Here is a 13,138-nt window from a genome sequence, read left to right as displayed (position 1 = left end):
CTGGGAGATAACTCCCATATGGTAGGGCCATTACTTTTTTTAAAAAACAAACCCTTGCTTTCAGAGTTTGTTTTTTGAAAAAGTGAAACTGTGTACAAATTTTATAGATGGCCATCAGGATTGATGGAGCCATCAGTCAAACTTTTATAACAGTGGCTGTAACCACCTATGAGAAATCATGACTTGTTTGCAGTGTCCCCCCCTTTCGTCTCCCCGATTTGATTACTAGGTGCTGGTTTTGTGTCTTTGATTGTGCCCTGGGCTCTGCTACCAGACCTGGGAGCCTGTGCTTTGATTAAATGTACATGATTAGGTATAATTATAATTGGCAATGACAGACCCTAGTATACAATAAGGCAAGGAGGATTCAAACTACTTATAAGTCCATAGTATATATTAGGGCAGGGAGATTTAGAGGCCAGGTAGAATTCATACACTAGAGATTTTTTCTGCAGGCTGCTTTTAAATTGTAATTATATGCAAATTTGACTTTGGAATTAAAGGTACTTCCAAAGTAGTAATCTATCTTATCTCCACCTATAAGTTATCCCTAAGGTCTCCCCTAGGTGTCTCGGGGTAAGGTACCTTGTTACTATAAGCAGAAGATGTTTTATAAGCCCTGTTGAGGATAAAACTGCCAATTTCTTTTCCCTCATTGCAGTGAATGGCTACATAGGCTAACATTGAGATATTTTATTTAAATATAAATATTGAGAGGAAGGTATCTAATTAAAAGATAAATCTAACAACTTGCCATTGTTAGCTTTATAATAACTGTTATAGAAAATAAGTTATTATATTTTATTTTCTGTGAGTGAAAGTCCAGCTTTCCAGCTGCCCTCTCCTGATTGTCCAGCCTTTACCAGGCTGAGCCATAGCTGCTTGATGAGGTGTGAAGTGACCTGTCAGAGTAGACAATGGATTTCCTGTGGGTGGAGAACTTTAGCTGCAGAAGCCAAAAGGCAGGAAGCGGGTGGGGGAACCAAACTGGTCATCAAAAGGAAAATGACAGTTTGGGACCAGCACAGGCTTACCCCCCCACATCCTGCACCCCCAGCCACACAGGAGTCTCAGTAATTAGATTGCTCAAGGGGTTGGAAGGGGCGTGTTAGTGAAACTTAGCCACACCAGTTGGTTAGCTTAGCCAGATCTAACCCCAAAGGAGAGACTTTTTCCATGTTGGGTTTTGAGAGAATGGTGCTTTCTGGGACAAGAATATGCCACAATTTGGAGGAAGCTATCATACACTTGGGTTGCGCCCTGCATCCCATTGGTCAGTGTCCACCTATACTTGAAGCCCAGCGTTACATAGCTCCTCAGATCGGATACCTGCAACTACAAGGAGAAGGACTGCACTGCTGGAACCTTGTCCTGCAACCCAAAGGAATGCACTCTGAAGGACTGTACCTGCTGCATGCTTGGAACTACAGCCCTAAGGACTTTGCCTTGCTTCAAGAAGGAATAAGGAGTGGACTCCCAGCAAGCTACAGGTTAACTGAACTCACCCGCATCATCTCCAATGAGATGTCTCTTTCATGGAGTGCGCCCTGTGGACTTCTAAGGATTTAGCCAGGTGCATTGTGGGAATTGTAGCCCCAACATTCCAAGGACCGTCTCAGAGATTCTAAACCCCTGGATTGGGGTTGTGGACACTTTGAACCCTCAAGGAGGAAAGTCAGGAAGAAGTTCCAAAAGTTGGGAGAAGTCTGGTGTAAATTTTTTAAAAAGCTACATAAGCTGACTAGGTGCATAGTGGAAGTTTTATTTCCAGCCCCAAGAGGCACAACAGAGCATCGGACTCCTTGGCTGATGCTGTGTACCACTTTCCTGCATCAAGAAACAAATCTAGAAGTGAGTTTAATTACTTTTTTTAAACCTTTGAGAGCTATATGCTTGTAAGCATTAGTTTAACATTTAGGGCCAAATGTATGACCCACCAATTTCCAAGTCGCAAATTGCGTCGCATTTGCGACTCGCAAATTTGGATGCACAACAGTGTCTGAGACACTGTTTGCAATTCCCAATGGGGTCGCAAATTGCATGCCTCATGCATAATAATGAGGCTGTCCCAATTTGCGACCCCATTGAGAATGGCTGGCACTCCCAGGAAGGTGGCCTGCTGGAGTCAGCAGACCACCATGTCTAAGACTGCTTTGAAATAAAGCAGTTTATTTTTTAATGTAGCCCATTTTCCTCAAAGGAAAATGGGATGCATTTAAAAAATAAGAATGAAACTTTTCAGTTTTATTTTTTAAGGGACCATTGCCTGCCCTTAAAAAATGTTTTCAGAGCCCATCTCAAAGGGGAAGGGGTTCCCTGGGGACCCCTTCCCGTTTGCGAGTGGTTGACAACCCTAACTGCCACTGTTTTGCAACCACAATTGCAGTCGCAAACCAGTCATACATAGCTTCAGGAGTTACTATTAGGAAGGGGCGCCCCTTCCCAATAGCGAGTCGCTAATCCTATTGGTTTTCAGCTTGAAACAATTGGATTTCATCCAGTTGGTCACTACGGTCATGCAGATGATGAAGTTGCTCTTTGTTTTGAGGGATTTGTTAGATAGGGAAAGTATCAGTTGTCTGTCATCAGCATAGGAAAGGGTGTTGATGTGGTGTGCATGGATAACGTCGGCCAGTGGGGTCATGTAGATGTTGAAGAAGGTGAGACTGGGATAGGAGGCCTAGAAGTACTCCGTAGATCAGTTCCCTGGCTTCTGAAATGCAAGGTGACAGGTTGACTATTTGTGTTTTTCTAGTTAGAAACATGTAGATCCATCAGACAGTGGATCCTTGAATGCCAGCCTCATGCAGTCATCTGATCAGGATGGGTTGGAAGATTGTGTCAACGGACAAGGCCAAGGAGAAGAGGGAGTGGAAGACGGGGTGCAGACTACAGGAAAACATGACCAGCATCACGGAAGTGACAGAACACTACCAGCAACTGACCCTCAAGCAGACCACCTGGATTGAAGGTGGAGTGTCGAGTAGGCCAATCCAGGAGGCCAATAGGCGCCGGCATTACGTGACTACCTAAACCTGGCACAAATCCGCTGCCAACAGGAAGGCAGCAACGGAGCCAGGAGGTGGCAGTCCAGCGCCATCGGAGGAGCTGAAGGAAACCCAGGCCACAGTCATCAGTGTGGAGACGGTGCAAGGAGTAGGGAGTACGGACACAGCTCGAGAGGACCTGAGACAACATCAACAGGGAGAAATGAGTTGGAGGACGATCTGTATTCCTGGCGCTTTTCACAGTCCCGGCAATGGTGAGCATAGATGGGCCTACCTTTGGTGTGCCAGAGAGGGGAGGCCGGCAGTGGGTGGTGGGCAGGCCTAAGTGAGGGTGTGGTAGTAGGGAGCAGGAAAGAAGAGGAAAGGTTACCTGATGAGGAACTAGAAAGTAGTGGCAGGGAGGGGGAGCAGAAAGGTTTGGAGTGGGGATAGCAACAAGAGGCAGCAGGCACAGAGTGAGGAGCAGTTCTAAAGATCTGGAAAACAGGGCACAAAATGCAGGAAAAGTAATGTAAGACAAGAGAAAAGCAGTGATAAACAAGGGCGCAAAGCAGGAGGAAAACAATGAAAATGGAATAAAAACAGTAATAAATACAAGCCAAAAGGAGAGAAAAACAATGAAAATCAGGTGAAAGGTGGTGATCTACACAGGCACAAAAATGGCTGTGATAAATAAATGGTACAGGGAGGGATGGTGCATGCTCTCCTTCCTAATAAAGCTCCTTTCTCTGCCCCCCCACCCACCCTCCAGACCCTGGCCTACACCAGGGGGCTTAAAATAGATAATGACGGAAGCCTCAGAGACTTTGTCTTTGACTTATCTTTGTATGGACAAAATGCAATCGGTGTGAGAACAGCTACAATAACAGGGACAAGGAACAATAGCAATGACTTTAGATATGGCAAACGAAATGCAATATATATATATTTTTTTAAATGCTACTTGATTTGCCCACAGGAAATATACCCTTTCCTTTTTTGGTTTAGACTATGGCTGAGTGGATGGTTATGTTTGAACTTCGGCTATTATAAAGATGTGCACCGTTACTGCAGTGTGATATCCTCTGCATATCTGTCATGTAAGCTGATGTCTATGGACAGGCTGTTTAATCAAGTATGTTGTATAATCAAATATAGCAGTGGCAACACCTGTAATGTACAGCACTGTGCCAAACAAGTCAGGCACAAGAGACATGAAAACTTTCATAACTCTTTACAGAATTAGTGACTCAAAACACTACTTGCTAGGGGTCTGATGTAGCAAGCATTTTTTCAGGCACAAACGGCCCGATTCTGCGTATTGTGCCGTTTTCAAGCTCAAAAATGCTTTTCTGATGTACAAAGCCCTAATTGCGATTTGGCAACTTGTTACTGAATCGCAATTTGGGTTTTGTGATTCGGTATATGGATGGGGCATGTTTAGAGCGTCCCTTACAAATACCAATTTGCAGTGTTTTATACTAATGTTTTGAGACCCGAAATGTGGTGGCAAAACATTCACAATTTATCATTAACTCAAAGTTTGTGATAATCCCTCTGCAAATGGGAAGAGGTCCCCAAGGGATCCCTTGTCTCTTTGAGAATGGTTGAATAAATATTTTTAGGAGCAGGCCAGGGTCCCATGGACCACTACCTACTCTTAAAAAATGAAACTTTAGCATGGATTACTATATTTAAACGCAATCACTGACAGGGTAGTCTGCTAACCCTAGCAGGCCACCATCCCTCTGATGGCAGCATTTCCTAGTGGGTACCAACCTACTTTATTACTATGCATAAGATATATTTATGTGTGAACCACTGGGAATCGCTAATGAAACTCAAAATAGTTTCATACATTGGGTATAGCAATTTTCAATTAGTGTCTCACAGGAAAGCGCTATTCTTAATCTTTGCACATCTGGCCCTAAACTGCCTTACAGTTATCGAATGGGAAGCAGACACCATGTTGGAATCAAAGATAAGTAAATTTATAAAACCTCACATAACTAACATAAAGTGATCTTTTAGGATTTCATGTCTAGTGGTTCCATATCGTCAAAAAGAATAGTCAAAGCCAAAAGGTCGAGTATCGCCAGTAATAGGCGAGGCGTATTGGCTTTGCCACCGGTTGTTTGTAATTTATGGTCAATGGTCACACCTCCAACAAAGGACTTTTGGACAAGGCCTGTGTCAACGTTTATTATGATAGTTTTATTATATAACAGACTTTTTTCATTCCTTCTTACAAAAACTTGTATCAGCTTGTAATTATTGTTTTCGTTTGCTTAATAGTCTTGCGTTTGTGGTGCCAAGTGTCTGTGATTTATGCCAGAGTACTAGCGATGTCTTTGCATTTGACGTGCTCATTTAAATGTTTGTCTTCTATATATAGGTGTCCTACAGAGTCCTCCAAGGAACAGATACAGTTGCCAAAAGAGCATAGTTCCAAATATGCACAACATGGATACTTGCATTTCTTCTATCTGCTCCAGCAATTTTCTTCTGGGACATTATTGGAGGGTACAGTCATGTACCAGAGGGAATCTGTTATTATGAATACAGCAATGTTTGGCATTACTTAATCGTCAGTACAGTACCGGATTTCTGTGTGCCATTTCTTAGTGTTGCATATTTTAATTTGAGCATCTATTGGAACATCAGAAAACGCAATGTAAAACGAAGGAATATCTGTAAAACGGATGTAGGCCATAATATAGCTGTTGTTTCCTCTACAGAAGAATGTGACTGTTCACATCGGGACCATACATTGTCAAGAATGGCCAGCATTTTAAAAGTTCCCCCAAAAACTTTTCACATCAGAAAAATTAAACTTTGGAACAAGACAGTTACCAAAGAAAAAAATGCTTCAGCAAGGTCTCTTGGAACCAGTGCCAATCAGGCAGACATTGCACATAAACTGAAGCTGGAAAAAGATAAGCAGGTGGCAAAGTCTCGCAGTCATTGTGGATGTGAATTTTATGTGTTGACTTTTCTCATTGAAGCGAGCTGTCCAGTACCATGCATTCCTACGGTTGTGCTTGACATATTATGGTGTCTCCCATGGGTGAACTCCTCGATGAATCCTATTTTGTACCCTCTTTGTCACAAGAAGTTTAGGAGAGCTTTCAAGAAACTTCTATGTTGTGTAGTCTGAGTCATAAAATATCAACAAAATCATCTTTTGCTCCAATTATTAGCATTTTTCTGTACCAGAAATGTATTTATTTATGTACTGAATTTTTAACAAGTTTTATAGTGTGCTGCATTTTCACTGTTGCATTCTTATGCTCTCTGTAGATATGAAGAGACTGTGGGGTATATTCACAAGAACGTGTGATAACTACCGCAAGAGTAGCGTAACGCAACTTTCAATATCGCAGCCTATCGCGGGAAAATAACCCTGTGACAACGTGGGATTCACAACAAGGTGGTAGCATGTGAAAGTCACCAGATAACGCGCCAAATGTCTGCGTCAAAATCAACGCCACGGTGCATAAATGCGATACGCGAACGCAAAAAAAATGCGATGAGGCCAACTGCGGTACAAAAAGTAGAGAAAACCAGCCACAGGTCTGCAAATCCCACGCGTCTGGAGGAACTATGCACTATAAAATCCACAGACAAAATACACCAAAAACAATCCAAAGTGCGTAGCAAAATAGATGCACCCTGACACAGCGCAGGGGCCAACCTGAACCCCACAACCCCCACAGACTACCAGCAAGGAACAACGGGGCCTGGGAAGGCCAAGGAGAAGAGGGAGTGGAAGATGGGGTGCAGACTACAGGAAAACATGACCAGCGTCACGGAGGTGACAGAACACTACCAGCAACTGACCCACAAGCAGACCACCTGGATTGCAGGTGGAGTGTCGAGTAGGCCAATCCAGGAGGCCAATAGGCACCGGCATTACGTGACTACCTAAACCTGGCACAAATCCGCTGCCAACAGGAAGGCAGCAATGGAGCCAGGAGGTGGCAGTCCAGCACCACCGGAGGAGCTGAAGGAAACCCAGGCCACAGTCATCAGTGTGGAGACGGTGCAAGGAGTAGGGAGTACGGACACAACTCGAGAGGACCTGACACAACATCAACAGGGAGTGCAACGAACAGGGACTGGGGGGACGGGGGTTGTGGGCACAATGGCATACATGCACAATGAGGTGTACCACACTGCACACCCACAATCACCCAGGTCCATGGCCCAGATCACCTTGGCACACTGCAGCACACACACATAGCACGAACAGCACACCCACATTGACGACAACAAGGAACAACTCGCATAGCCGACACTGCAGAACAGAGAAAACAACTGGCTCCGCACATGCACCGAAACATGCCTACTACATCTGACGGAGCCGGAAAATGTGAAATGGAAATGTACGCGTACGACCTCACATCGGTCATGTTGACTAAATGTACACTGTCCCGCAGAAGAGTCCTGCACCCCACAAACAGTCACAATGTACATTGCCATACAGTCTGCATGCAAACCTGCACTGTGCGCCAACATATATGTCAACACAAAGTCAATACGCACCTCCCCTTCACATCGCAGTGGGGCACACAACACATTCAGCAGAGCACAGAATACAACACATCAGTGATGCCCGAGAGGACCACAACACCGTCGGCACCGATGCCCAACAACAGCATATGGATATCCTACGCAACCCCCCACCAGGACCCGGACAGCCAAGCTACACAGATGAGAACACCGAGCCTGCAACAGACCACACAGCAGGAAGCACCCATAAGCACAGCTGGCTCATGATACTTCACCCACCCGCACATCACACCCCAATGCCATGTTCCTCCATGCCAAAAGGAGGTGGCCCAACAGGTGTGGGTGGGGGCCGAAACCATGGACTGCGAACCAGGACACATACGTATGTGTCTACCACCCTTCGGGCCCTCAAACACCCCCTAAGGAGACCCACACTGCCATAGAGACACATGCAGATGCACATTTACAGTACAGAACCACGGGCAGGGGCACTCAAATAGCAGTCACACACCCATGTTGGCTCTGCATACTATGGCCCTGGACACTCCCCTTACGAATTGAGTGGGGGACGACAAAGCTACATGTCCAAACTACAACCTGCTGCCTGCGGTGACACATCTGCATCCGAAGTACACAGCACAATGTAATGTCGTAGGGCCCAGGGCCCTCTTGCATACAACAAGACCACAGGGACACACGCCAATATCATGTTGAGCTGGCTACGGGCACATGCGCCTGGGCCCTCTATTGGCAGGGCCACATGTACAGTGGCGCCTGTGGTGGATGTGTGTGGGGTGAGTGTAAGCCAGCCTGCATGGAATGCTTGGTGGTGGCAACAACTTGAACATTGGACACCAGTGCAACAGAAACAGAAAACACATGCATAACAGAGTCAACTGCACAGCAACATGGAGGAAGCCGGAGTAAGGACAGAGGTCACCCGAAATTCAGTCAGGAGGTTCCGTGAGTTGCAGTGCAAAGAGGTAGGGGCACTAGAGATGAGTGCGCTCATGTGAAGGTAATGCTAAGAATGTGTCCCTTTGTGTTAGTCCTGATGCAGATGCAGTGGGGTTTGTTGCACCTGCATAAACTTCCTCATCAACATCCCAGGTCTCCCACACTGTCTGAGGTGACAGTTGCATGCGCAGTCCACAGCGCAATACCCAGTAATGGTTCCGGGTGTGTGGCTCGACAACCACCTCTAGTCTGCATTCCTGCCTTGGGGATGGTGCCTCTTGCCCTCCCATTGTCTGTGCCATCTCCCGTCTGCACACTTGACACATCTTCCTCATCATAGTCCCAGCTCTTCCCCACTGGATGAGGTGACATTGCAGCGCAACATCACCGCAGCACAAATGTCAATCAGTAACGGATAATGGCTTGCGGTGCACTGGCACCTGGAGTGCTGAGCAGGGTATCAGGCCGATGATGGCATCCAGGACAGGTCTGAGCAACTCCGTAAGTCTGTCAGGACCACCGTGTCAACTGTGGCAGATGGCTGTTGGAGGTGGTCCTTGCGGTGGTGGTGTGTGCGTCCTGTGGTGATACCACGTCCGGGCCGGTCAGGACTAGATTTGGTGTGTGAGCCCTGCTGGGATGCTCTTGGGCCTGGGCAGCACAGGGCCACAGAGAAATGGCGTTGATGACCCCAAGGCCAACGCTTAAGGGGCCATCCAATTTCTCAGGAGAAGGAGTCCCAGACCTGACTAGTACAGAGTTAGTGGCCCCGGATGCACAGCGGCCGGCACAGGCACCCAGCCACGGGACGGTGACTTGCGGTGCAGTCAGATGGGCCATGCGACTTGAGCGGGTCACCATCAATGTCCGAGGTGTATGTTGCAGAGGGTATCGGGGGACAGTGGAAGGTGTCCTACAGGGCATGACGCCAAAAGGTTTGAATTTATCCGGAAGCAGAAAAATGGAGAAGTGGAATGCCTCATTGCCACCACCAATTCGGTATCAGATACATGAGGATAAAAACTGACCCCTAGTCCATAGACTCAGACGCCACCAAAGTTCGACCAGAGAGTGTCCATGATTGTCTGGGAACAGACTTAGTGGCACCGGGGCTGAGAGGGGATGCAGTCTGTGATGATGCAGGTACGCTGATAAGAATTCAGCCAATGCAAACTGAAGAGTCTGTGACCTACAGGACCCCAGTGTAGGCCGGAGGCCGGAGGCAGCGATCAGCACGGGCCATTTATTGAGTGTTGCCGGCATAGGTTGGAGGGCCCCACCGGCCTGCGTAGTTCAGGTTCAGTGGCACCACGTGTTCGCTCACCTCCATGACTGTGACCCGGCTTTCGTCTGGACTGAGCCGCATCTTCCTCTTACTCCTCTCTGTGCAACCACTGGTGTGGACTCTGCCATTAGTGAATTGCACCAAGATGCTGGATGTGGAACCTACTGGTCTGCGGGGTAGTCCTGGTCCCTCATCCACGTTTCGCAGGCTGGCGTTGAACAGGGTTAGCGGCACCATGTGTTGCAAATAGCCCATATGGAACTATGCCTCACTAATCGGGGTGGGTCTGGTGCTGTGGCCGCTGGCCTGGAATTGGGGTCACTGCCATTCATGAATCTGGACACATTTTCGCACATGTGACCAACTGGGCAGAAGAGTAGTCCGAAGGCGGCAGTAGAGTACATCAATGAGAAAGGACTAAACCTGGCCTGTGTCGTGGAGGCCGAGGCTGCCAAGGTCGTGGCCCTCAGGTTTGGAGCTTGTGCCGGCACTAGGTGGGCCCTCCTTGACACACGCCGGTGTTGGCAGGGGATCAGTTTGGCCTGGCTGCACAGGGGCGGGCCTGACGGGTTCATGGTCCAGCGTGGTGGGGTCCGGCAGGCGCACAGCATCGCAGGCAACTCTGCTCACGAGGCGGGTTGAGAGATGTTGTGCTTTCTGGAAGAGGACCATGCCCAGGGCTACGTGCTTTTTATTCACACCCCTACGCTGTCGTGGCATACGCCGGGCCATCCCACTCCGGTCACGCTAGGGGGGGCGTAATAGGCAACATTTCCGCAAGGTCCCTCATTGGCTGGGGTGAAATGGTTGCGTCCACTGTCCACTAGACTCCATACACCAGAGGTGTGTGTTGCCATGGATATGGGTGTGTTCTGCATACTGCGGTCTGTCCAGCACATCTCCGCCACTCTTGGCATTGTGTACTTTCCAAATCATGGTTCTACTGCATCCTTCACACATGCCTGGTTGCCACCTCTCCCCACATTTGGATGTTGTGTGGCTGAGGTGCCATGCCGTTGATGGCTCATGTAGACGGCTTGGCCAGGTAACCATTGAGAGTTCTTCTGTCATGTCTGGTGGGTGGTCATGTTGTTGTGCATGTTGGTTTAGATTTTGTGACGTGTGTATTGCCAGAGTTGTGAGTTGCATGGTTGTGGAGTTGAGGTGAGCAGGGTGTTCATTTGAAACATGGGACTGTGCATTTCCATTGTTGCCATCCTGGGTAGGCTGGTTGGTGATGGGCTGTCGGAGGTTGAAGTGGCTGGGTATTTGGAGGCGACATTGTTGGAGGTTCCACGGTGTTCTGTTGTTGCCTGCACATTGATGTGAGACGTGTGTTTCCTGTTGTGGTGATTGTGTGCTGTGTCACCTGGGGGCACAGGTGGGACATGTGTGCTGTGGATTACCCCCAACATGTGCGTGCATCCTGCTATGGCGTATGGTCCTTGCTTGGTCTCCAGCAGACCCTGCGCATTGTGTTGGACGTATGGGGACTGGGATACCAGGGTGATGGCGATGTCCAGGACAGGTGTAGGGGACTTGGATGTGGCTGGCCGTGAGACTCCTCCAACTCTGGCGGGTGTTGTTTGGGGGTGCCAGGGGCCAACAGGTGCAGCCAGTCCAGCAGCTTGGTGTGGGGTAGGATGTTGGTTGTCCGCTATGTTGGTGCCGTAGGCCTGTTAGGCGATGATGGTCAGGATGCGTAGGATGGTTCTCCCTTTCAGCCTGTAGTGGACGGTGACATTATCAGATGTTGGGTCTGTGAGGCTGGTGCATTTCCTGGGGGTCCGCTTTCTTTGTCTGCGCTGCCTCTGTGGTTGTCTGGGGGGTGATCTGGGTGTAGGGTGTTGTCGGTGGGTGTTGAGGCCCTCTTGGGTGTCCGGGCTGCATGATGAGTGGCTCCTTGACATCTGTTGCACTTCCGATGTGGCCCTGGGCAGTGCTCCCTTTTGTGGTGCTGGCTGCCGTCCGACTTAACACCAGGTCAGAGCAGGTGTAGATTTCCTGGTGCTACGGCGAGTTATCGCCCGTTTTGTGTTTTTATCGCCGATCTGTCTGGTCGTTGAGAATGTTAAGGTGTGGTGTGGTCGCGGCTTTTGGCACGGGAATGCCCACTCTGCATCTCATTAGCAATAGTTGTGGGGGTCCTCTGTGGCATTGTTTTTTGCGGCTGTTATCATGGGTAAACTGGTGCTGTGGGCTGTTAGCACCATCTTGTGAATGAGGAGGTAAATTTATCACGACTTTGGCTGCGATAAAGTGCCATTAATTCGGCGATAGCTCCTTGTGAATATGGGCCTCTGTGTTTTGATAAGAGAGACGTGAATGTTTGAGCCAGGTTGGTGATGAGTGGCCACAACTCTGAGACTCTTTAATTACAACTGCCAATCTTAATGGTTCAATTGTAGGTCAAACGTGTTAACTGTGGTTGAACAGCAAGTTAGGGTCTATCCAAAGGTTCATACATACCCTCTGCTCCACACTTTAAGACTTGTAGGCATGATGCTGCATTCCTCTTTGTTATTGGCTGTCCAGATTCGTAAGTGTGTGAGAGTACAGTTCTGGTTTTCATTTAAGGGCATGAATAATCCTTAAAGGATATTTGCAAGCTTGGGAAGACCGTGTAGGGCCTGAGCATGGACTGATGGTCAGGCAGAATGTGGTTTACCTCCACATACTCTTGAAGCTGCCTTGAACCTATGATGATCATAAAGTGGTAGGGTAAGTTGGAGATCAGCTAATATTTGCACATGATCTTTTGGTCGACTGATGTGTTCTGGAAGAGAGGCATTACATTTTCTTTCTCCAAGTAGCTTGGATAGAATCTAAGTTGAAAGGAGGAGTTCATCTTAGAAGCCAGACTCCCTTCAATCAGTGGGAGAAAATATTTCACTGAGCATGTTTGCATTGGCAAATTATACGCTTTTATACAGTTGTATTTTTCTATCATCCTTGACTGCTCCTCTTGAGTCATGGAATTGAAGATGGTGGAAAATGACACAACCAGCGGAGGGTTGACAGGCTGGAAAGGTGAGGATGCTCAATTGTTTGTGATGAAATTCTATATCTTGGAGATGTTTTATTTGTAGAACAGAAGGTCCTCTCAGTGGTGACGACGTGATCTATTTGGATAAGTAAAGATTTTTTTTGTGATTTTTTTTTAGTCTAGTACTATTTGAACCATAGAGTGATGGGGCACTTTGTTATAGGCCTTTGTAGTCTTTTTCTTTGATTTTGTAACAGAATGGTAGTGCAATACTTAGTTATGCAAGCATCATCTACACATGCTACCTGGAGAAATATATTAGGACGGTGAGGAATCTGAGATGCAAGTGTGTATTTTTAGTAGGTAAAATTACTAAGGGGTACATCGATACAGTTTTGTATAGGCCATCCC

Source organism: Triturus cristatus, chromosome 5_1 (genome assembly GCF_964204655.1).
Source record: "Triturus cristatus chromosome 5_1, aTriCri1.1, whole genome shotgun sequence".
NCBI classification, from domain to species: Eukaryota; Metazoa; Chordata; class Amphibia; order Caudata; family Salamandridae; genus Triturus; species Triturus cristatus.
The sequence above is the reverse complement of the archived record's forward strand: the minus strand, read 5'-3'. Positions refer to the sequence as shown.